This window comes from Rhamphochromis longiceps, linkage group LG11 (assembly GCF_057381845.1).
Source record: "Rhamphochromis longiceps isolate RC_006_pf linkage group LG11, R_longiceps_female_GT1.1, whole genome shotgun sequence".
NCBI classification, from domain to species: Eukaryota; Metazoa; Chordata; class Actinopteri; order Cichliformes; family Cichlidae; genus Rhamphochromis; species Rhamphochromis longiceps.
Genome location: NC_140567.1, coordinates 34,688,682 through 34,709,854, shown reverse-complemented (window position 1 = coordinate 34,709,854; position 21,173 = coordinate 34,688,682). Strand labels below are relative to the sequence as shown.

The following is a 21,173-nucleotide window of genomic DNA, read 5'->3' as shown; positions in this document are numbered from 1 at the left end:
ACCCATGTTTCCGCCCGGTTTCGGACCGGGGACCTTTCGCGTGTGAGGCGAATGTGATAACCACTACACTACGGAAACGGTGAGTGATGGCTTGCTTGGCTTTGGAATGTGTCTCAATCAGTAATCTGGCCAATCTGACAAATCTGATGGCAGGTTACTATCATGCCCTTGAACAGAAGGAACCATGGAGAAGAGACAGACGCTCGCTAGCAAGGAATCTGAACTATAGTCTCGATGTTAGGCTCACTTAAAAACTTTTGACATTTAGGAGTTCTCTGAAGCAAGCGCAGCTCGACATATGCTGCCCTAAGAAGCCCAGAACTGTTATCTAAAGAGGCCATGCGGTTGATCACGTTGTGCATTGGCTGAAAATAGGCCCAAGTCCTGGGCAGGCCAGCTAGAGACACTCATTTCCAAGAGCTTAGTCTGTGCCTGCATCTTCAGTAAATATGGTGACTGGAGACATGTTGGTTTGTGTGAAATTTCCTGAAATTTGGGCTATAGACAACTTTTTACAACATGAGCATCCAAAGGTTACAAGCGTCAGAGCCCTGTACAAGATTTGAGTACTTTCACTCCTCTTTGTGCCAAACAGCAGTACAACCCCATAAGATAAAGCAATGCCTGCAGGCACACACTTTTGTATGGGGAAACAAAGAAGCATGTTTCCGCCTGGTTTCGGACCAGGGACCTTTCGCGTGTTAGGCGAACGTGATAACCACTACACTACGGAAACGGAGCGTGCATGCCCTCTCGTCATTAGAGGGGCAATTCGATGCCTTCTTAAATTTGAGGACTTTTATGACAGATCATGTAGGACTAGTGAGAAGCGGGGAACTCCCATTTGTGTCATTTTTCAAGCATTCCCCCATTTATGGTTATATTGACAATCCAAATTGTGATCTCGAGATAGCATCTCTTCAAATGGGAGCTGATCTTCTTGTTGACAAGCTCTTTGATGTTCTTTGTCAGGCTAGCACACAACCTACAGAAGACAAACACACGAGACTTATTTGTTAATAGGGACGCAAGTAAAGCAGAGAAAACGCTGGACAAGCAGAGTTCTCTTGGACAAGCTTCTCTTCTCATGGGAGCTCTTGCCTAGAAGACATTTTTGACTTATGAGTGCACAGGTGGAATTGATGTTTTTTCAAACCCATTATAGGACTAGATTGTTAGATCGACTAGGATCTGGTGGAGAAATTCCACAGGGTGTTTTTGAATGATGGACTCTGTGCAAAAAAAATGCACGTAGCGTGCGATTAACGGGTGTGTGGTCATTCCAGGTAAAAGGCAGAGCAGAGAAGGAGACTGCTCACTCCCCGTCGGGGAATCGAACCCCGGTCTTCCGCGTGACAGGCGGAGATACTGTCCACTATACTAACGAGGACCTGCAAACCTCTGTCGGCGTCATGTCAAGGTGGGATTCGCAGCAGGTATGACACGCAAACTCTCGTCGGCCATGTAAAAAACCCCATCACTTTACCAGGAACTACAGTTTTATGGGTGTTTGACAGAGAACTTTTTTCTGCTTTCAGCAGGGTTCCATGGTGTAACGGTTAGCACTCTGGACTTTGAATCCAGTGATCTGAGTTCAAGTCTCAGTGGAGCCTCATTTAGCTTTCTAGCCCTTTGCTCCGCATTAGCACAAGCTAGCATGAGAGTTTAATGACTTAAAGAACAAGTTAGTGGCCCAGTCAATTCCACTCCTCTTCTGTTGGCTGATCCCATCTGCGCGTGGTCTTCATGCCGCACCAAACCTCGCTCATGCTCTTGTACTGCACTTTCCACTTCAGCGTCCTGCTGTATCTTTCATTGGCCACCGTGACTCAAGGCAACAATTCCCCTTGTACTCTTCTCACTTCTAACTCTGTTGCCACCACTGAAGTCTCTGAGCTTCTGGTTGACAAGCTTTTTGATGTCCTTTGCTTGGCTAGCACACAACCTATAGAAGACAAAACTAGGAGTCTTATTTCTCAATAGGGACGCAAGTAAAACAGAGAAAATGCTGGACAAGCAGAGTTGTCTAAACAGTGAACATCAATTCCCTTGTGACCAAAGAAGCAAAACACCCATGTTTCCGCCCGGTTTCGGACCGGGGACCTTTCGCGTGTGAGGCGAATGTGATAACCACTACACTACGGAAACGGTGAGTGATGGCTTGCTTGGCTTTGGAATGTGTCTCAATCAGTAATCTGGCCAATCTGACAAATCTGATGGCAGGTTACTATCATGCCCTTGAACAGAAGGAACCATGGAGAAGAGACAGACGCTCGCTAGCAAGGAATCTGAACTATAGTCTCGATGTTAGGCTCACTTAAAAACTTTTGACATTTAGGAGTTCTCTGAAGCAAGCGCAGCTCGACATATGCTGCCCTAAGAAGCCCAGAACTGTTATCTAAAGAGGCCATGCGGTTGATCACGTTGTGCATTGGCTGAAAATAGGCCCAAGTCCTGGGCAGGCCAGCTAGAGACACTCATTTCCAAGAGCTTAGTCTGTGCCTGCATCTTCAGTAAATATGGTGACTGGAGACATGTTGGTTTGTGTGAAATTTCCTGAAATTTGGGCTATAGACAACTTTTTACAACATGAGCATCCAAAGGTTACAAGCGTCAGAGCCCTGTACAAGATTTGAGTACTTTCACTCCTCTTTGTGCCAAACAGCAGTACAACCCCATAAGATAAAGCAATGCCTGCAGGCACACACTTTTGTATGGGGAAACAAAGAAGCATGTTTCCGCCTGGTTTCGGACCAGGGACCTTTCGCGTGTTAGGCGAACGTGATAACCACTACACTACGGAAACGGAGCGTGCATGCCCTCTCGTCATTAGAGGGGCAATTCGATGCCTTCTTAAATTTGAGGACTTTTATGACAGATCATGTAGGACTAGTGAGAAGCGGGGAACTCCCATTTGTGTCATTTTTCAAGCATTCCCCCATTTATGGTTATATTGACAATCCAAATTGTGATCTCGAGATAGCATCTCTTCAAATGGGAGCTGATCTTCTTGTTGACAAGCTCTTTGATGTTCTTTGTCAGGCTAGCACACAACCTACAGAAGACAAACACACGAGACTTATTTGTTAATAGGGACGCAAGTAAAGCAGAGAAAACGCTGGACAAGCAGAGTTCTCTTGGACAAGCTTCTCTTCTCATGGGAGCTCTTGCCTAGAAGACATTTTTGACTTATGAGTGCACAGGTGGAATTGATGTTTTTTCAAACCCATTATAGGACTAGATTGTTAGATCGACTAGGATGTGGTGGAGAAATTCCACAGGGTGTTTTTGAATGATGGACTCTGTGCAAAAAAAATGCACGTAGCGTGCGATTAACGGGTGTGTGGTCATTCCAGGTAAAAGGCAGAGCAGAGAAGGAGACTGCTCACTCCCCGTCGGGGAATCGAACCCCGGTCTTCCGCGTGACAGGCGGAGATACTGTCCACTATACTAACGAGGACCTGCAAACCTCTGTCGGCGTCATGTCAAGGTGGGATTCGCAGCAGGTATGACACGCAAACTCTCGTCGGCCATGTAAAAAACCCCATCACTTTACCAGGAACTACAGTTTTATGGGTGTTTGACAGAGAACTTTTTTCTGCTTTCAGCAGGGTTCCATGGTGTAACGGTTAGCACTCTGGACTTTGAATCCAGTGATCTGAGTTCAAGTCTCAGTGGATCCTCATTTGGCTTTCTAGCCCTTTGCTCCGCATTAGCACAAGCTAGCATGAGAGTTTAATGACTTAAAGAACAAGTTAGTGGCCCAGTCAATTCCACTCCTCTTCTGTTGGCTGATCCCATCTGCGCGTGGTCTTCATGCCGCACCAAACCTCGCTCTTGCTCTTGTACTGCACTTTCCACTTCAGCGTCCTGCTGTATCTTTCATTGGCCACCGTGACTCAAGGCAACAATTCCCCTTGTACTCTTCTCACTTCTAACTCTGTTGCCACCACTGAAGGCTCTGAGCTTCTGGTTGACAAGCTTTTTGATGTCCTTTGCTTGGCTAGCACACAACCTATAGAAGACAAAACTAGGAGTCTTATTTCTCAATAGGGACGCAAGTAAAACAGAGAAAATGCTGGACAAGCAGAGTTGTCTAAACAGTGAACATCAATTCCCTTGTGACCAAAGAAGCAAAACACCCATGTTTCCGCCCGGTTTCGGACCGGGGACCTTTCGCGTGTGAGGCGAATGTGATAACCACTACACTACGGAAACGGTGAGTGATGGCTTGCTTGGCTTTGGAATGTGTCTCAATCAGTAATCTGACAAATCTGATGGCAGGTTACTATCATGCCCTTGAACAGAAGGAACCATGGAGAAGAGACAGACACTCGCTAGCAAGGAATCTGTACTATAGTCTCGATGTTAGGCTCACTTAAAAACTTTTGACATTTAGGAGTTCTCTGAAGCAAGCGCAGCTCGACATATGCTGCCCTAAGAAGCCCAGAACTGTTATCTAAAGAGGCCATGCGGTTGATCACGTTGTGCATTGGCTGAAAAAAGGCCCAAGTCCTGGGCAGGCCAGCTAGAGACACTCATTTCCAAGAGCTTAGTCTGTGCCTGCATCTTCAGTAAATATGGTGACTGGAGACATGTTGGTTTGTGTGAAATTTCCTGAAATTTGGGCTATAGACAACTTTTTACAACATGAGCATCCAAAGGTTACAAGCGTCAGAGCCCTGTACAAGATTTGAGTACTTTCACTCCTCTTTGTGCCAAACAGCAGTACAACCCCATAAGATAAAGCAATGCCTGCAGGCACACACTTTTGTATGGGGAAACAAAGAAGCATGTTTCCGCCTGGTTTCGGACCAGGGACCTTTCGCGTGTTAGGCGAACGTGATAACCACTACACTACGGAAACGGAGCGTGCATGCCCTCTCGTCATTAGAGGGGCAATTCGATGCCTTCTTAAATTTGAGGACTTTTATGACAGATCATGTAGGACTAGTGAGAAGCGGGGAACTCCCATTTGTGTCATTTTTCAAGCATTCCCCCATTTATGGTTATATTGACAATCCAAATTGTGATCTCGAGATAGCATCTCTTCAAATGGGAGCTGATCTTCTTGTTGACAAGCTCTTTGATGTTCTTTGTCAGGCTAGCACACAACCTACAGAAGACAAACACACGAGACTTATTTGTTAATAGGGACGCAAGTAAAGCAGAGAAAACGCTGGACAAGCAGAGTTCTCTTGGACAAGCTTCTCTTCTCATGGGAGCTCTTGCCTAGAAGACATTTTTGACTTATGAGTGCACAGGTGGAATTGATGTTTTTTCAAACCCATTATAGGACTAGATTGTTAGATCGACTAGGATGTGGTGGAGAAATTCCACAGGGTGTTTTTGAATGATGGACTCTGTGCAAAAAAAATGCACGTAGCGTGCGATTAACGGGTGTGTGGTCATTCCAGGTAAAAGGCAGAGCAGAGAAGGAGACTGCTCACTCCCCGTCGGGGAATCGAACCCCGGTCTTCCGCGTGACAGGCGGAGATACTGTCCACTATACTAACGAGGACCTGCAAACCTCTGTCGGCGTCATGTCAAGGTGGGATTCGCAGCAGGTATGACACGCAAACTCTCGTCGGCCATGTAAAAAACCCCATCACTTTACCAGGAACTACAGTTTTATGGGTGTTTGACAGAGAACTTTTTTCTGCTTTCAGCAGGGTTCCATGGTGTAACGGTTAGCACTCTGGACTTTGAATCCAGTGATCTGAGTTCAAGTCTCAGTGGAGCCTCATTTGGCTTTCTAGCCCTTTGCTCCGCATTAGCACAAGCTAGCATGAGAGTTTAATGACTTAAAGAACAAGTTAGTGGCCCAGTCAATTCCACTCCTCTTCTGTTGGCTGATCCCATCTGCGCGTGGTCTTCATGCCGCACCAAACCTCGCTCTTGCTCTTGTACTGCACTTTCCACTTCAGCGTCCTGCTGTATCTTTCATTGGCCACCGTGACTCAAGGCAACAATTCCCCTTGTACTCTTCTCACTTCTAACTCTGTTGCCACCACTGAAGGCTCTGAGCTTCTGGTTGACAAGCTTTTTGATGTCCTTTGCTTGGCTAGCACACAACCTATAGAAGACAAAACTAGGAGTCTTATTTCTCAATAGGGACGCAAGTAAAACAGAGAAAATGCTGGACAAGCAGAGTTGTCTAAACAGTGAACATCAATTCCCTTGTGACCAAAGAAGCAAAACACCCATGTTTCCACCCGGGGACCTTTCGCGTGTGAGGCGAATGTGATAACCACTACACTACGGAAACGGTGAGTGATGGCTTGCTTGGCTTTGGAATGTGTCTCAATCAGTAATCTGGCCAATCTGACAAATCTGATGGCAGGTTACTATCATGCCCTTGAACAGAAGGAACCATGGAGAAGAGACAGACGCTCGCTAGCAAGGAATCTGAACTATAGTCTCGATGTTAGGCTCACTTAAAAACTTTTGACATTTAGGAGTTCTCTGAAGCAAGCGCAGCTCGACATATGCTGCCCTAAGAAGCCCAGAACTGTTATCTAAAGAGGCCATGCGGTTGATCACGTTGTGCATTGGCTGAAAATAGGCCCAAGTCCTGGGCAGGCCAGCTAGAGACACTCATTTCCAAGAGCTTAGTCTGTGCCTGCATCTTCAGTAAATATGGTGACTGGAGACATGTTGGTTTGTGTGAAATTTCCTGAAATTTGGGCTATAGACAACTTTTTACAACATGAGCATCCAAAGGTTACAAGCGTCAGAGCCCTGTACAAGATTTGAGTACTTTCACTCCTCTTTGTGCCAAACAGCAGTACAACCCCATAAGATAAAGCAATGCCTGCAGGCACACACTTTTGTATGGGGAAACAAAGAAGCATGTTTCCGCCTGGTTTCGGACCAGGGACCTTTCGCGTGTTAGGCGAACGTGATAACCACTACACTACGGAAACGGAGCGTGCACGCCCTCTCGTCATTAGAGGGGCAATTCGATGCCTTCTTAAATTTGAGGACTTTTATGACAGATCATGTAGGACTAGTGAGAAGCGGGGAACTCCCATTTGTGTCATTTTTCAAGCATTCCCCCATTTATGGTTATATTGACAATCCAAATTGTGATCTCGAGATAGCATCTCTTCAAATGGGAGCTGATCTTCTTGTTGACAAGCTCTTTGATGTTCTTTGTCAGGCTAGCACACAACCTACAGAAGACAAACACACGAGACTTATTTGTTAATAGGGACGCAAGTAAAGCAGAGAAAACGCTGGACAAGCAGAGTTCTCTTGGACAAGCTTCTCTTCTCATGGGAGCTCTTGCCTAGAAGACATTTTTGACTTATGAGTGCACAGGTGGAATTGATGTTTTTTCAAACCCATTATAGGACTAGATTGTTAGATCGACTAGGATCTGGTGGAGAAATTCCACAGGGTGTTTTTGAATGATGGACTCTGTGCAAAAAAAATGCACGTAGCGTGCGATTAACGGGTGTGTGGTCATTCCAGGTAAAAGGCAGAGCAGAGAAGGAGACTGCTCACTCCCCGTCGGGGAATCGAACCCCGGTCTTCCGCGTGACAGGCGGAGATACTGTCCACTATACTAACGAGGACCTGCAAACCTCTGTCGGCGTCATGTCAAGGTGGGATTCGCAGCAGGTATGACACGCAAACTCTCGTCGGCCATGTAAAAAACCCCATCACTTTACCAGGAACTACAGTTTTATGGGTGTTTGACAGAGAACTTTTTTCTGCTTTCAGCAGGGTTCCATGGTGTAACGGTTAGCACTCTGGACTTTGAATCCAGTGATCTGAGTTCAAGTCTCAGTGGAGCCTCATTTGGCTTTCTAGCCCTTTGCTCCGCATTAGCACAAGCTAGCATGAGAGTTTAATGACTTAAAGAACAAGTTAGTGGCCCAGTCAATTCCACTCCTCTTCTGTTGGCTGATCCCATCTGCGCGTGGTCTTCATGCCGCACCAAACCTCGCTCTTGCTCTTGTACTGCACTTTCCACTTCAGCGTCCTGCTGTATCTTTCATTGGCCACCGTGACTCAAGGCAACAATTCCCCTTGTACTCTTCTCACTTCTAACTCTGTTGCCACCACTGAAGGCTCTGAGCTTCTGGTTGACAAGCTTTTTGATGTCCTTTGCTTGGCTAGCACACAACCTATAGAAGACAAAACTAGGAGTCTTATTTCTCAATAGGGACGCAAGTAAAACAGAGAAAATGCTGGACAAGCAGAGTTGTCTAAACAGTGAACATCAATTCCCTTGTGACCAAAGAAGCAAAACACCCATGTTTCCGCCCGGTTTCGGACCGGGGACCTTTCGCGTGTGAGGCGAATGTGATAACCACTACACTACGGAAACGGTGAGTGATGGCTTGCTTGGCTTTGGAATGTGTCTCAATCAGTAATCTGGCCAATCTGACAAATCTGATGGCAGGTTACTATCATGCCCTTGAACAGAAGGAACCATGGAGAAGAGACAGACGCTCGCTAGCAAGGAATCTGAACTATAGTCTCGATGTTAGGCTCACTTAAAAACTTTTGACATTTAGGAGTTCTCTGAAGCAAGCGCAGCTCGACATATGCTGCCCTAAGAAGCCCAGAACTGTTATCTAAAGAGGCCATGCGGTTGATCACGTTGTGCATTGGCTGAAAATAGGCCCAAGTCCTGGGCAGGCCAGCTAGAGACACTCATTTCCAAGAGCTTAGTCTGTGCCTGCATCTTCAGTAAATATGGTGACTGGAGACATGTTGGTTTGTGTGAAATTTCCTGAAATTTGGGCTATAGACAACTTTTTACAACATGAGCATCCAAAGGTTACAAGCGTCAGAGCCCTGTACAAGATTTGAGTACTTTCACTCCTCTTTGTGCCAAACAGCAGTACAACCCCATAAGATAAAGCAATGCCTGCAGGCACACACTTTTGTATGGGGAAACAAAGAAGCATGTTTCCGCCTGGTTTCGGACCAGGGACCTTTCGCGTGTTAGGCGAACGTGATAACCACTACACTACGGAAACGGAGCGTGCATGCCCTCTCGTCATTAGAGGGGCAATTCGATGCCTTCTTAAATTTGAGGACTTTTATGACAGATCATGTAGGACTAGTGAGAAGCGGGGAACTCCCATTTGTGTCATTTTTCAAGCATTCCCCCATTTATGGTTATATTGACAATCCAAATTGTGATCTCGAGATAGCATCTCTTCAAATGGGAGCTGATCTTCTTGTTGACAAGCTCTTTGATGTTCTTTGTCAGGCTAGCACACAACCTACAGAAGACAAACACACGAGACTTATTTGTTAATAGGGACGCAAGTAAAGCAGAGAAAACGCTGGACAAGCAGAGTTCTCTTGGACAAGCTTCTCTTCTCATGGGAGCTCTTGCCTAGAAGACATTTTTGACTTATGAGTGCACAGGTGGAATTGATGTTTTTTCAAACCCATTATAGGACTAGATTGTTAGATCGACTAGGATGTGGTGGAGAAATTCCACAGGGTGTTTTTGAATGATGGACTCTGTGCAAAAAAAATGCACGTAGCGTGCGATTAACGGGTGTGTGGTCATTCCAGGTAAAAGGCAGAGCAGAGAAGGAGACTGCTCACTCCCCGTCGGGGAATCGAACCCCGGTCTTCCGCGTGACAGGCGGAGATACTGTCCACTATACTAACGAGGACCTGCAAACCTCTGTCGGCGTCATGTCAAGGTGGGATTCGCAGCAGGTATGACACGCAAACTCTCGTCGGCCATGTAAAAAACCCCATCACTTTACCAGGAACTACAGTTTTATGGGTGTTTGACAGAGAACTTTTTTCTGCTTTCAGCAGGGTTCCATGGTGTAACGGTTAGCACTCTGGACTTTGAATCCAGTGATCTGAGTTCAAGTCTCAGTGGAGCCTCATTTGGCTTTCTAGCCCTTTGCTCCGCATTAGCACAAGCTAGCATGAGAGTTTAATGACTTAAAGAACAAGTTAGTGGCCCAGTCAATTCCACTCCTCTTCTGTTGGCTGATCCCATCTGCGCGTGGTCTTCATGCCGCACCAAACCTCGCTCATGCTCTTGTACTGCACTTTCCACTTCAGCGTCCTGCTGTATCTTTCATTGGCCACCGTGACTCAAGGCAACAATTCCCCTTGTACTCTTCTCACTTCTAACTCTGTTGCCACCACTGAAGGCTCTGAGCTTCTGGTTGACAAGCTTTTTGATGTCCTTTGCTTGGCTAGCACACAACCTATAGAAGACAAAACTAGGAGTCTTATTTCTCAATAGGGACGCAAGTAAAACAGAGAAAATGCTGGACAAGCAGAGTTGTCTAAACAGTGAACATCAATTCCCTTGTGACCAAAGAAGCAAAACACCCATGTTTCCGCCCGGTTTCGGACCGGGGACCTTTCGCGTGTGAGGCGAATGTGATAACCACTACACTACGGAAACGGTGAGTGATGGCTTGCTTGGCTTTGGAATGTGTCTCAATCAGTAATCTGGCCAATCTGACAAATCTGATGGCAGGTTACTATCATGCCCTTGAACAGAAGGAACCATGGAGAAGAGACAGACGCTCGCTAGCAAGGAATCTGAACTATAGTCTCGATGTTAGGCTCACTTAAAAACTTTTGACATTTAGGAGTTCTCTGAAGCAAGCGCAGCTCGACATATGCTGCCCTAAGAAGCCCAGAACTGTTATCTAAAGAGGCCATGCGGTTGATCACGTTGTACATTGGCTGAAAATAGGCCCAAGTCCTGGGCAGGCCAGCTAGAGACACTCATTTCCAAGAGCTTAGTCTGTGCCTGCATCTTCAGTAAATATGGTGACTGGAGACATGTTGGTTTGTGTGAAATTTCCTGAAATTTGGGCTATAGACAACTTTTTACAACATGAGCATCCAAAGGTTACAAGCGTCAGAGCCCTGTACAAGATTTGAGTACTTTCACTCCTCTTTGTGCCAAACAGCAGTACAACCCCATAAGATAAAGCAATGCCTGCAGGCAGACACTTTTGTATGGGGAAACAAAGAAGCATGTTTCCGCCTGGTTTCGGACCAGGGACCTTTCGCGTGTTAGGCGAACGTGATAACCACTACACTACGGAAACGGAGCGTGCATGCCCTCTCGTCATTAGAGGGGCAATTCGATGCCTTCTTAAATTTGAGGACTTTTATGACAGATCATGTAGGACTAGTGAGAAGCGGGGAACTCCCATTTGTGTCATTTTTCAAGCATTCCCCCATTTATGGTTATATTGACAATCCAAATTGTGATCTCGAGATAGCATCTCTTCAAATGGGAGCTGATCTTCTTGTTGACAAGCTCTTTGATGTTCTTTGTCAGGCTAGCACACAACCTACAGAAGACAAACACACGAGACTTATTTGTTAATAGGGACGCAAGTAAAGCAGAGAAAACGCTGGACAAGCAGAGTTCTCTTGGACAAGCTTCTCTTCTCATGGGAGCTCTTGCCTAGAAGACATTTTTGACTTATGAGTGCACAGGTGGAATTGATGTTTTTTCAAACCCATTATAGGACTAGATTGTTAGATCGACTAGGATCTGGTGGAGAAATTCCACAGGGTGTTTTTGAATGATGGACTCTGTGCAAAAAAAATGCACGTAGCGTGCGATTAACGGGTGTGTGGTCATTCCAGGTAAAAGGCAGAGCAGAGAAGGAGACTGCTCACTCCCCGTCGGGGAATCGAACCCCGGTCTTCCGCGTGACAGGCGGAGATACTGTCCACTATACTAACGAGGACCTGCAAGCCTCTGTCGGCGTCATGTCAAGGTGGGATTCGCAGCAGGTATGACACGCAAACTCTCGTCGGCCATGTAAAAAACCCCATCACTTTACCAGGAACTACAGTTTTATGGGTGTTTGACAGAGAACTTTTTTCTGCTTTCAGCAGGGTTCCATGGTGTAACGGTTAGCACTCTGGACTTTGAATCCAGTGATCTGAGTTCAAGTCTCAGTGGAGCCTCATTTGGCTTTCTAGCCCTTTGCTCCGCATTAGCACAAGCTAGCATGAGAGTTTAATGACTTAAAGAACAAGTTAGTGGCCCAGTCAATTCCACTCCTCTTCTGTTGGCTGATCCCATCTGCGCGTGGTCTTCATGCCGCACCAAACCTCGCTCTTGCTCTTGTACTGCACTTTCCACTTCAGCGTCCTGCTGTATCTTTCATTGGCCACCGTGACTCAAGGCAACAATTCCCCTTGTACTCTTCTCACTTCTAACTCTGTTGCCACCACTGAAGGCTCTGAGCTTCTGGTTGACAAGCTTTTTGATGTCCTTTGCTTGGCTAGCACACAACCTATAGAAGACAAAACTAGGAGTCTTATTTCTCAATAGGGACGCAAGTAAAACAGAGAAAATGCTGGACAAGCAGAGTTGTCTAAACAGTGAACATCAATTCCCTTGTGACCAAAGAAGCAAAACACCCATGTTTCCGCCCGGTTTCGGACCGGGGACCTTTCGCGTGTGAGGCGAATGTGATAACCACTACACTACGGAAACGGTGAGTGATGGCTTGCTTGGCTTTGGAATGTGTCTCAATCAGTAATCTGGCCAATCTGACAAATCTGATGGCAGGTTACTATCATGCCCTTGAACAGAAGGAACCATGGAGAAGAGACAGACGCTCGCTAGCAAGGAATCTGAACTATAGTCTCGATGTTAGGCTCACTTAAAAACTTTTGACATTTAGGAGTTCTCTGAAGCAAGCGCAGCTCGACATATGCTGCCCTAAGAAGCCCAGAACTGTTATCTAAAGAGGCCATGCGGTTGATCACGTTGTGCATTGGCTGAAAATAGGCCCAAGTCCTGGGCAGGCCAGCTAGAGACACTCATTTCCAAGAGCTTAGTCTGTGCCTGCATCTTCAGTAAATATGGTGACTGGAGACATGTTGGTTTGTGTGAAATTTCCTGAAATTTGGGCTATAGACAACTTTTTACAACATGAGCATCCAAAGGTTACAAGCGTCAGAGCCCTGTACAAGATTTGAGTACTTTCACTCCTCTTTGTGCCAAACAGCAGTACAACCCCATAAGATAAAGCAATGCCTGCAGGCAGACACTTTTGTATGGGGAAACAAAGAAGCATGTTTCCGCCTGGTTTCGGACCAGGGACCTTTCGCGTGTTAGGCGAACGTGATAACCACTACACTACGGAAACGGAGCGTGCATGCCCTCTTGTCATTAGAGGGGCAATTCGATGCCTTCTTAAATTTGAGGACTTTTATGACAGATCATGTAGGACTAGTGAGAAGCGGGGAACTCCCATTTGTGTCATTTTTCAAGCATTCCCCCATTTATGGTTATATTGACAATCCAAATTGTGATCTCGAGATAGCATCTCTTCAAATGGGAGCTGATCTTCTTGTTGACAAGCTCTTTGATGTTCTTTGTCAGGCTAGCACACAACCTACAGAAGACAAACACACGAGACTTATTTGTTAATAGGGACGCAAGTAAAGCAGAGAAAACGCTGGACAAGCAGAGTTCTCTTGGACAAGCTTCTCTTCTCATGGGAGCTCTTGCCTAGAAGACATTTTTGACTTATGAGTGCACAGGTGGAATTGATGTTTTTTCAAACCCATTATAGGACTAGATTGTTAGATCGACTAGGATCTGGTGGAGAAATTCCACAGGGTCTTTTTGAATGATGGACTCTGTGCAAAAAAAATGCACGTAGCGTGCGATTAACGGGTGTGTGGTCATTCCAGGTAAAAGGCAGAGCAGAGAAGGAGACTGCTCACTCCCCGTCGGGGAATCGAACCCCGGTCTTCCGCGTGACAGGCGGAGATACTGTCCACTATACTAACGAGGACCTGCAAGCCTCTGTCGGCGTCATGTCAAGGTGGGATTCGCAGCAGGTATGACACGCAAACTCTCGTCGGCCATGTAAAAAACCCCATCACTTTACCAGGAACTACAGTTTTATGGGTGTTTGACAGAGAACTTTTTTCTGCTTTCAGCAGGGTTCCATGGTGTAACGGTTAGCACTCTGGACTTTGAATCCAGTGATCTGAGTTCAAGTCTCAGTGGAGCCTCATTTGGCTTTCTAGCCCTTTGCTCCGCATTAGCACAAGCTAGCATGAGAGTTTAATGACTTAAAGAACAAGTTAGTGGCCCAGTCAATTCCACTCCTCTTCTGTTGGCTGATCCCATCTGCGCGTGGTCTTCATGCCGCACCAAACCTCGCTCTTGCTCTTGTACTGCACTTTCCACTTCAGCGTCCTGCTGTATCTTTCATTGGCCACCGTGACTCAAGGCAACAATTCCCCTTGTACTCTTCTCACTTCTAACTCTGTTGCCACCACTGAAGGCTCTGAGCTTCTGGTTGACAAGCTTTTTGATGTCCTTTGCTTGGCTAGCACACAACCTATAGAAGACAAAACTAGGAGTCTTATTTCTCAATAGGGACGCAAGTAAAACAGAGAAAATGCTGGACAAGCAGAGTTGTCTAAACAGTGAACATCAATTCCCTTGTGACCAAAGAAGCAAAACACCCATGTTTCCGCCCGGTTTCGGACCGGGGACCTTTCGCGTGTGAGGCGAATGTGATAACCACTACACTACGGAAACGGTGAGTGATGGCTTGCTTGGCTTTGGAATGTGTCTCAATCAGTAATCTGGCCAATCTGACAAATCTGATGGCAGGTTACTATCATGCCCTTGAACAGAAGGAACCATGGAGAAGAGACAGACGCTCGCTAGCAAGGAATCTGAACTATAGTCTCGATGTTAGGCTCACTTAAAAACTTTTGACATTTAGGAGTTCTCTGAAGCAAGCGCAGCTCGACATATGCTGCCCTAAGAAGCCCAGAACTGTTATCTAAAGAGGCCATGCGGTTGATCACGTTGTGCATTGGCTGAAAATAGGCCCAAGTCCTGGGCAGGCCAGCTAGAGACACTCATTTCCAAGAGCTTAGTCTGTGCCTGCATCTTCAGTAAATATGGTGACTGGAGACATGTTGGTTTGTGTGAAATTTCCTGAAATTTGGGCTATAGACAACTTTTTACAACATGAGCATCCAAAGGTTACAAGCGTCAGAGCCCTGTACAAGATTTGAGTACTTTCACTCCTCTTTGTGCCAAACAGCAGTACAACCCCATAAGATAAAGCAATGCCTGCAGGCAGACACTTTTGTATGGGGAAACAAAGAAGCATGTTTCCGCCTGGTTTCGGACCAGGGACCTTTCGCGTGTTAGGCGAACGTGATAACCACTACACTACGGAAACGGAGCGTGCATGCCCTCTCGTCATTAGAGGGGCAATTCGATGCCTTCTTAAATTTGAGGACTTTTATGACAGATCATGTAGGACTAGTGAGAAGCGGGGAACTCCCATTTGTGTCATTTTTCAAGCATTCCCCCATTTATGGTTATATTGACAATCCAAATTGTGATCTCGAGATAGCATCTCTTCAAATGGGAGCTGATCTTCTTGTTGACAAGCTCTTTGATGTTCTTTGTCAGGCTAGCACACAACCTACAGAAGACAAACACACGAGACTTATTTGTTAATAGGGACGCAAGTAAAGCAGAGAAAACGCTGGACAAGCAGAGTTCTCTTGGACAAGCTTCTCTTCTCATGGGAGCTCTTGCCTAGAAGACATTTTTGACTTATGAGTGCACAGGTGGAATTGATGTTTTTTCAAACCCATTATAGGACTAGATTGTTAGATCGACTAGGATCTGGTGGAGAAATTCCACAGGGTCTTTTTGAATGATGGACTCTGTGCAAAAAAAATGCACGTAGCGTGCGATTAACGGGTGTGTGGTCATTCCAGGTAAAAGGCAGAGCAGAGAAGGAGACTGCTCACTCCCCGTCGGGGAATCGAACCCCGGTCTTCCGCGTGACAGGCGGAGATACTGTCCACTATACTAACGAGGACCTGCAAGCCTCTGTCGGCGTCATGTCAAGGTGGGATTCGCAGCAGGTATGACACGCAAACTCTCGTCGGCCATGTAAAAAACCCCATCACTTTACCAGGAACTACAGTTTTATGGGTGTTTGACAGAGAACTTTTTTCTGCTTTCAGCAGGGTTCCATGGTGTAACGGTTAGCACTCTGGACTTTGAATCCAGTGATCTGAGTTCAAGTCTCAGTGGAGCCTCATTTGGCTTTCTAGCCCTTTGCTCCGCATTAGCACAAGCTAGCATGAGAGTTTAATGACTTAAAGAACAAGTTAGTGGCCCAGTCAATTCCACTCCTCTTCTGTTGGCTGATCCCATCTGCGCGTGGTCTTCATGCCGCACCAAACCTCGCTCTTGCTCTTGTACTGCACTTTCCACTTCAGCGTCCTGCTGTATCTTTCATTGGCCACCGTGACTCAAGGCAACAATTCCCCTTGTACTCTTCTCACTTCTAACTCTGTTGCCACCACTGAAGGCTCTGAGCTTCTGGTTGACAAGCTTTTTGATGTCCTTTGCTTGGCTAGCACACAACCTATAGAAGACAAAACTAGGAGTCTTATTTCTCAATAGGGACGCAAGTAAAACAGAGAAAATGCTGGACAAGCAGAGTTGTCTAAACAGTGAACATCAATTCCCTTGTGACCAAAGAAGCAAAACACCCATGTTTCCGCCCGGTTTCGGACCGGGGACCTTTCGCGTGTGAGGCGAATGTGATAACCACTACACTACGGAAACGGTGAGTGATGGCTTGCTTGGCTTTGGAATGTGTCTCAATCAGTAATCTGGCCAATCTGACAAATCTGATGGCAGGTTACTATCATGCCCTTGAACAGAAGGAACCATGGAGAAGAGACAGACGCTCGCTAGCAAGGAATCTGAACTATAGTCTCGATGTTAGGCTCACTTAAAAACTTTTGACATTTAGGAGTTCTCTGAAGCAAGCGCAGCTCGACATATGCTGCCCTAAGAAGCCCAGAACTGTTATCTAAAGAGGCCATGCGGTTGATCACGTTGTGCATTGGCTGAAAATAGGCCCAAGTCCTGGGCAGGCCAGCTAGAGACACTCATTTCCAAGAGCTTAGTCTGTGCCTGCATCTTCAGTAAATATGGTGACTGGAGACATGTTGGTTTGTGTGAAATTTCCTGAAATTTGGGCTATAGACAACTTTTTACAACATGAGCATCCAAAGGTTACAAGCGTCAGAGCCCTGTACAAGATTTGAGTACTTTCACTCCTCTTTGTGCCAAACAGCAGTACAACCCCATAAGATAAAGCAATGCCTGCAGGCACACACTTTTGTATGGGGAAACAAAGAAGCATGTTTCCGCCTGGTTTCGGACCAGGGACCTTTCGCGTGTTAGGCGAACGTGATAACCACTACACTACGGAAACGGAGCGTGCATTCCCTCTCGTCATTAGAGGGGCAATTCGATGCCTTCTTAAATTTGAGGACTTTTATGACAGATCATGTAGGACTAGTGAGAAGCGGGGAACTCCCATTTGTGTCATTTTTCAAGCATTCCCCCATTTATGGTTATATTGACAATCCAAATTGTGATCTCGAGATAGCATCTCTTCAAATGGGAGCTGATCTTCTTGTTGACAAGCTCTTTGATGTTCTTTGTCAGGCTAGCACACAACCTACAGAAGACAAACACACGAGACTTATTTGTTAATAGGGACGCAAGTAAAGCAGAGAAAACGCTGGACAAGCAGAGTTCTCTTGGACAAGCTTCTCTTCTCATGGGAGCTCTTGCCTAGAAGACATTTTTGACTTATGAGTGCACAGGTGGAATTGATGTTTTTTCAAACCCATTATAGGACTAGATTGTTAGATCGACTAGGATGTGGTGGAGAAATTCCACAGGGTGTTTTTGAATGATGGACTCTGTGCAAAAAAAATGCACGTAGCGTGCGATTAACGGGTGTGTGGTCATTCCAGGTAAAAGGCAGAGCAGAGAAGGAGACTGCTCACTCCCCGTCGGGGAATCGAACCCCGGTCTTCCGCGTGACAGGCGGAGATACTGTCCACTATACTAACGAGGACCTGCAAACCTCTGTCGGCGTCATGTCAAGGTGGGATTCGCAGCAGGTATGACACGCAAACTCTCGTCGGCCATGTAAAAAACCCCATCACTTTACCAGGAACTACAGTTTTATGGGTGTTTGACAGAGAACTTTTTTCTGCTTTCAGCAGGGTTCCATGGTGTAACGGTTAGCACTCTGGACTTTGAATCCAGTGATCTGAGTTCAAGTCTCAGTGGAGCCTCATTTGGCTTTCTAGCCCTTTGCTCCGCATTAGCACAAGCTAGCATGAGAGTTTAATGACTTAAAGAACAAGTTAGTGGCCCAGTCAATTCCACTCCTCTTCTGTTGGCTGATCCCATCTGCGCGTGGTCTTCATGCCGCACCAAACCTCGCTCTTGCTCTTGTACTGCACTTTCCACTTCAGCGTCCTGCTGTATCTTTCATTGGCCACCGTGACTCAAGGCAACAATTCCCCTTGTACTCTTCTCACTTCTAACTCTGTTGCCACCACTGAAGGCTCTGAGCTTCTGGTTGACAAGCTTTTTGATGTCCTTTGCTTGGCTAGCACACAACCTATAGAAGACAAAACTAGGAGTCTTATTTCTCAATAGGGACGCAAGTAAAACAGAGAAAATGCTGGACAAGCAGAGTTGTCTAAACAGTGAACATCAATTCCCTTGTGACCAAAGAAGCAAAACACCCATGTTTCCGCCCGGTTTCGGACCGGGGACCTTTCGCGTGTGAGGCGAATGTGATAACCACTACACTACGGAAACGGTGAGTGATGGCTTGCTTGGCTTTGGAATGTGTCTCAATCAGTAATCTGGCCAATCTGACAAATCTGATGGCAGGTTACTATCATGCCCTTGAACAGAAGGAACCATGGAGAAGAGACAGACGCTCGCTAGCAAGGAATCTGAACTATAGTCTCGATGTTAGGCTCACTTAAAAACTTTTGACATTTAGGAGTTCTCTGAAGCAAGCGCAGCTCGACATATGCTGCCCTAAGAAGCCCAGAACTGTTATCTAAAGAGGCCATGCGGTTGATCACGTTGTGCATTGGCTGAAAATAGGCCCAAGTCCTGGGCAGGCCAGCTAGAGACACTCATTTCCAAGAGCTTAGTCTGTGCCTGCATCTTCAGTAAATATGGTGACTGGAGACATGTTGGTTTGTGTGAAATTTCCTGAAATTTGGGCTATAGACAACTTTTTACAACATGAGCATCCAAAGGTTACAAGCGTCAGAGCCCTGTACAAGATTTGAGTACTTTCACTCCTCTTTGTGCCAAACAGCAGTACAACCCCATAAGATAAAGCAATGCCTGCAGGCACACACTTTTGTATGGGGAAACAAAGAAGCATGTTTCCGCCTGGTTTCGGACCAGGGACCTTTCGCGTGTTAGGCGAACGTGATAACCACTACACTACGGAAACGGAGCGTGCATTCCCTCTCGTCATTAGAGGGGCAATTCGATGCCTTCTTAAATTTGAGGACTTTTATGACAGATCATGTAGGACTAGTGAGAAGCGGGGAACTCCCATTTGTGTCATTTTTCAAGCATTCCCCCATTTATGGTTATATTGACAATCCAAATTGTGATCTCGAGATAGCATCTCTTCAAATGGGAGCTGATCTTCTTGTTGACAAGCTCTTTGATGTTCTTTGTCAGGCTAGCACACAACCTACAGAAGACAAACACACGAGACTTATTTGTTAATAGGGACGCAAGTAAAGCAGAGAAAACGCTGGACAAGCAGAGTTCTCTTGGACAAGCTTCTCTTCTCATGGGAGCTCTTGCCTAGAAGACATTTTTGACTTATGAGTGCACAGGTGGAATTGATGTTTTTTCAAACCCATTATAGGACTAGATTGTTAGATCGACTAGGATGTGGTGGAGAAATTCCACAGGGTGTTTTTGAATGATGGACTCTGTGCAAAAAAAATGCACGTAGCGTGCGATTAACGGGTGTGTGGTCATTCCAGGTAAAAGGCAGAGCAGAGAAGGAGACTGCTCACTCCCCGTCGGGGAATCGAACCCCGGTCTTCCGCGTGACAGGCGGAGATACTGTCCACTATACTAACGAGGACCTGCAAACCTCTGTCGGCGTCATGTCAAGGTGGGATTCGCAGCAGGTATGACACGCAAACTCTCGTCGGCCATGTAAAAAACCCCATCACTTTACCAGGAACTACAGTTTTATGGGTGTTTGACAGAGAACTTTTTTCTGCTTTCAGCAGGGTTCCATGGTGTAACGGTTAGCACTCTGGACTTTGAATCCAGTGATCTGAGTTCAAGTCTCAGTGGAGCCTCATTTGGCTTTCTAGCCCTTTGCTCCGCATTAGCACAAGCTAGCATGAGAGTTTAATGACTTAAAGAACAAGTTAGTGGCCCAGTCAATTCCACTCCTCTTCTGTTGGCTGATCCCATCTGCGCGTGGTCTTCATGCCGCACCAAACCTCGCTCATGCTCTTGTACTGCACTTTCCACTTCAGCGTCCTGCTGTATCTTTCATTGGCCACCGTGACTCAAGGCAACAATTCCCCTTGTACTCTTCTCACTTCTAACTCTGTTGCCACCACTGAAGGCTCTGAGCTTCTGGTTGACAAGCTTTTTGATGTCCTTTGCTTGGCTAGCACACAACCTATAGAAGACAAAACTAGGAGTCTTATTTCTCAATAGGGACGCAAGTAAAACAGAGAAAATGCTGGACAAGCAGAGTTGTCTAAACAGTGAACATCAATTCCCTTGTGACCAAAGAAGCAAAACACCCATGTTTCCGCCCGGTTTCGGACCGGGGACCTTTCGCGTGTGAGGCGAATGTGATAACCAATACACTACGGAAACGGTGAGTGATGGCTTGCTTGGCTTTGGAATGTGTCTCAATCAGTAATCTGGCCAATCTGACAAATCTGATGGCAGGTTACTATCATGCCCTTGAACAGAAGGAACCATGGAGAAGAGACAGACGCTCGCTAGCAAGGAATCTGAACTATAGTCTCGATGTTAGGCTCACTTAAAAACTTTTGACATTTAGGAGTTCTCTGAAGCAAGCGCAGCTCGACATATGCTGCCCTAAGAAGCCCAGAACTGTTATCTAAAGAGGCCATGCGGTTGATCACGTTGTGCATTGGCTGAAAATAGGCCCAAGTCCTGGGCAGGCCAGCTAGAGACACTCATTTCCAAGAGCTTAGTCTGTGCCTGCATCTTCAGTAAATATGGTGACTGGAGACATGTTGGTTTGTGTGAAATTTCCTGAAAT

At 46.2% G+C, this 21,173-nt stretch overlaps 40 non-coding genes across 40 annotated transcripts; 10 read left to right on the top strand and 30 right to left on the bottom strand.

The window, feature by feature from the left end:
• Nucleotides 1–5: 5 nt before the first annotated feature.
• Nucleotides 6–78, bottom strand: trnav-cac (transfer RNA valine (anticodon CAC)). The gene has a single exon. It is a non-coding gene; the product is annotated as a tRNA-Val (tRNA).
• A 585-nt stretch (nucleotides 79–663) lies between these two features.
• Nucleotides 664–736, bottom strand: trnav-aac (transfer RNA valine (anticodon AAC)). Its single transcript has one exon. It is a non-coding gene; the product is annotated as a tRNA-Val (tRNA).
• A 582-nt stretch (nucleotides 737–1,318) lies between these two features.
• On the bottom strand, nucleotides 1,319–1,390 carry trnad-guc (transfer RNA aspartic acid (anticodon GUC)). The gene has a single exon. It is a non-coding gene; the product is annotated as a tRNA-Asp (tRNA).
• A 151-nt stretch (nucleotides 1,391–1,541) lies between these two features.
• Nucleotides 1,542–1,613, top strand: trnaq-uug (transfer RNA glutamine (anticodon UUG)). The gene has a single exon. It is a non-coding gene; the product is annotated as a tRNA-Gln (tRNA).
• Nucleotides 1,614–2,075: 462 nt separating this feature from the next.
• Nucleotides 2,076–2,148, bottom strand: trnav-cac (transfer RNA valine (anticodon CAC)). The gene has a single exon. It is a non-coding gene; the product is annotated as a tRNA-Val (tRNA).
• A 585-nt stretch (nucleotides 2,149–2,733) lies between these two features.
• On the bottom strand, nucleotides 2,734–2,806 carry trnav-aac (transfer RNA valine (anticodon AAC)). Its single transcript has one exon. It is a non-coding gene; the product is annotated as a tRNA-Val (tRNA).
• Nucleotides 2,807–3,388: 582 nt separating this feature from the next.
• trnad-guc (transfer RNA aspartic acid (anticodon GUC)) lies at nucleotides 3,389–3,460 on the bottom strand. The gene has a single exon. It is a non-coding gene; the product is annotated as a tRNA-Asp (tRNA).
• Nucleotides 3,461–3,611: 151 nt separating this feature from the next.
• Nucleotides 3,612–3,683, top strand: trnaq-uug (transfer RNA glutamine (anticodon UUG)). Its single transcript has one exon. It is a non-coding gene; the product is annotated as a tRNA-Gln (tRNA).
• A 462-nt stretch (nucleotides 3,684–4,145) lies between these two features.
• trnav-cac (transfer RNA valine (anticodon CAC)) lies at nucleotides 4,146–4,218 on the bottom strand. Its single transcript has one exon. It is a non-coding gene; the product is annotated as a tRNA-Val (tRNA).
• Nucleotides 4,219–4,794: 576 nt separating this feature from the next.
• trnav-aac (transfer RNA valine (anticodon AAC)) lies at nucleotides 4,795–4,867 on the bottom strand. Its single transcript has one exon. It is a non-coding gene; the product is annotated as a tRNA-Val (tRNA).
• Nucleotides 4,868–5,449: 582 nt separating this feature from the next.
• On the bottom strand, nucleotides 5,450–5,521 carry trnad-guc (transfer RNA aspartic acid (anticodon GUC)). Its single transcript has one exon. It is a non-coding gene; the product is annotated as a tRNA-Asp (tRNA).
• A 151-nt stretch (nucleotides 5,522–5,672) lies between these two features.
• On the top strand, nucleotides 5,673–5,744 carry trnaq-uug (transfer RNA glutamine (anticodon UUG)). Its single transcript has one exon. It is a non-coding gene; the product is annotated as a tRNA-Gln (tRNA).
• Nucleotides 5,745–6,853: 1,109 nt separating this feature from the next.
• Nucleotides 6,854–6,926, bottom strand: trnav-aac (transfer RNA valine (anticodon AAC)). The gene has a single exon. It is a non-coding gene; the product is annotated as a tRNA-Val (tRNA).
• Nucleotides 6,927–7,508: 582 nt separating this feature from the next.
• Nucleotides 7,509–7,580, bottom strand: trnad-guc (transfer RNA aspartic acid (anticodon GUC)). Its single transcript has one exon. It is a non-coding gene; the product is annotated as a tRNA-Asp (tRNA).
• Nucleotides 7,581–7,731: 151 nt separating this feature from the next.
• On the top strand, nucleotides 7,732–7,803 carry trnaq-uug (transfer RNA glutamine (anticodon UUG)). Its single transcript has one exon. It is a non-coding gene; the product is annotated as a tRNA-Gln (tRNA).
• Nucleotides 7,804–8,265: 462 nt separating this feature from the next.
• Nucleotides 8,266–8,338, bottom strand: trnav-cac (transfer RNA valine (anticodon CAC)). Its single transcript has one exon. It is a non-coding gene; the product is annotated as a tRNA-Val (tRNA).
• A 585-nt stretch (nucleotides 8,339–8,923) lies between these two features.
• On the bottom strand, nucleotides 8,924–8,996 carry trnav-aac (transfer RNA valine (anticodon AAC)). The gene has a single exon. It is a non-coding gene; the product is annotated as a tRNA-Val (tRNA).
• Nucleotides 8,997–9,578: 582 nt separating this feature from the next.
• trnad-guc (transfer RNA aspartic acid (anticodon GUC)) lies at nucleotides 9,579–9,650 on the bottom strand. Its single transcript has one exon. It is a non-coding gene; the product is annotated as a tRNA-Asp (tRNA).
• Nucleotides 9,651–9,801: 151 nt separating this feature from the next.
• trnaq-uug (transfer RNA glutamine (anticodon UUG)) lies at nucleotides 9,802–9,873 on the top strand. Its single transcript has one exon. It is a non-coding gene; the product is annotated as a tRNA-Gln (tRNA).
• Nucleotides 9,874–10,335: 462 nt separating this feature from the next.
• Nucleotides 10,336–10,408, bottom strand: trnav-cac (transfer RNA valine (anticodon CAC)). Its single transcript has one exon. It is a non-coding gene; the product is annotated as a tRNA-Val (tRNA).
• A 585-nt stretch (nucleotides 10,409–10,993) lies between these two features.
• Nucleotides 10,994–11,066, bottom strand: trnav-aac (transfer RNA valine (anticodon AAC)). The gene has a single exon. It is a non-coding gene; the product is annotated as a tRNA-Val (tRNA).
• A 582-nt stretch (nucleotides 11,067–11,648) lies between these two features.
• Nucleotides 11,649–11,720, bottom strand: trnad-guc (transfer RNA aspartic acid (anticodon GUC)). The gene has a single exon. It is a non-coding gene; the product is annotated as a tRNA-Asp (tRNA).
• Nucleotides 11,721–11,871: 151 nt separating this feature from the next.
• trnaq-uug (transfer RNA glutamine (anticodon UUG)) lies at nucleotides 11,872–11,943 on the top strand. Its single transcript has one exon. It is a non-coding gene; the product is annotated as a tRNA-Gln (tRNA).
• Nucleotides 11,944–12,405: 462 nt separating this feature from the next.
• trnav-cac (transfer RNA valine (anticodon CAC)) lies at nucleotides 12,406–12,478 on the bottom strand. The gene has a single exon. It is a non-coding gene; the product is annotated as a tRNA-Val (tRNA).
• Nucleotides 12,479–13,063: 585 nt separating this feature from the next.
• On the bottom strand, nucleotides 13,064–13,136 carry trnav-aac (transfer RNA valine (anticodon AAC)). Its single transcript has one exon. It is a non-coding gene; the product is annotated as a tRNA-Val (tRNA).
• A 582-nt stretch (nucleotides 13,137–13,718) lies between these two features.
• trnad-guc (transfer RNA aspartic acid (anticodon GUC)) lies at nucleotides 13,719–13,790 on the bottom strand. Its single transcript has one exon. It is a non-coding gene; the product is annotated as a tRNA-Asp (tRNA).
• A 151-nt stretch (nucleotides 13,791–13,941) lies between these two features.
• Nucleotides 13,942–14,013, top strand: trnaq-uug (transfer RNA glutamine (anticodon UUG)). Its single transcript has one exon. It is a non-coding gene; the product is annotated as a tRNA-Gln (tRNA).
• Nucleotides 14,014–14,475: 462 nt separating this feature from the next.
• On the bottom strand, nucleotides 14,476–14,548 carry trnav-cac (transfer RNA valine (anticodon CAC)). The gene has a single exon. It is a non-coding gene; the product is annotated as a tRNA-Val (tRNA).
• A 585-nt stretch (nucleotides 14,549–15,133) lies between these two features.
• On the bottom strand, nucleotides 15,134–15,206 carry trnav-aac (transfer RNA valine (anticodon AAC)). Its single transcript has one exon. It is a non-coding gene; the product is annotated as a tRNA-Val (tRNA).
• A 582-nt stretch (nucleotides 15,207–15,788) lies between these two features.
• On the bottom strand, nucleotides 15,789–15,860 carry trnad-guc (transfer RNA aspartic acid (anticodon GUC)). The gene has a single exon. It is a non-coding gene; the product is annotated as a tRNA-Asp (tRNA).
• Nucleotides 15,861–16,011: 151 nt separating this feature from the next.
• On the top strand, nucleotides 16,012–16,083 carry trnaq-uug (transfer RNA glutamine (anticodon UUG)). Its single transcript has one exon. It is a non-coding gene; the product is annotated as a tRNA-Gln (tRNA).
• A 462-nt stretch (nucleotides 16,084–16,545) lies between these two features.
• trnav-cac (transfer RNA valine (anticodon CAC)) lies at nucleotides 16,546–16,618 on the bottom strand. Its single transcript has one exon. It is a non-coding gene; the product is annotated as a tRNA-Val (tRNA).
• Nucleotides 16,619–17,203: 585 nt separating this feature from the next.
• trnav-aac (transfer RNA valine (anticodon AAC)) lies at nucleotides 17,204–17,276 on the bottom strand. Its single transcript has one exon. It is a non-coding gene; the product is annotated as a tRNA-Val (tRNA).
• A 582-nt stretch (nucleotides 17,277–17,858) lies between these two features.
• Nucleotides 17,859–17,930, bottom strand: trnad-guc (transfer RNA aspartic acid (anticodon GUC)). The gene has a single exon. It is a non-coding gene; the product is annotated as a tRNA-Asp (tRNA).
• A 151-nt stretch (nucleotides 17,931–18,081) lies between these two features.
• On the top strand, nucleotides 18,082–18,153 carry trnaq-uug (transfer RNA glutamine (anticodon UUG)). Its single transcript has one exon. It is a non-coding gene; the product is annotated as a tRNA-Gln (tRNA).
• A 462-nt stretch (nucleotides 18,154–18,615) lies between these two features.
• On the bottom strand, nucleotides 18,616–18,688 carry trnav-cac (transfer RNA valine (anticodon CAC)). The gene has a single exon. It is a non-coding gene; the product is annotated as a tRNA-Val (tRNA).
• A 585-nt stretch (nucleotides 18,689–19,273) lies between these two features.
• On the bottom strand, nucleotides 19,274–19,346 carry trnav-aac (transfer RNA valine (anticodon AAC)). The gene has a single exon. It is a non-coding gene; the product is annotated as a tRNA-Val (tRNA).
• Nucleotides 19,347–19,928: 582 nt separating this feature from the next.
• On the bottom strand, nucleotides 19,929–20,000 carry trnad-guc (transfer RNA aspartic acid (anticodon GUC)). The gene has a single exon. It is a non-coding gene; the product is annotated as a tRNA-Asp (tRNA).
• Nucleotides 20,001–20,151: 151 nt separating this feature from the next.
• trnaq-uug (transfer RNA glutamine (anticodon UUG)) lies at nucleotides 20,152–20,223 on the top strand. The gene has a single exon. It is a non-coding gene; the product is annotated as a tRNA-Gln (tRNA).
• A 462-nt stretch (nucleotides 20,224–20,685) lies between these two features.
• trnav-cac (transfer RNA valine (anticodon CAC)) lies at nucleotides 20,686–20,758 on the bottom strand. The gene has a single exon. It is a non-coding gene; the product is annotated as a tRNA-Val (tRNA).
• Nucleotides 20,759–21,173: the final 415 nt, after the last annotated feature.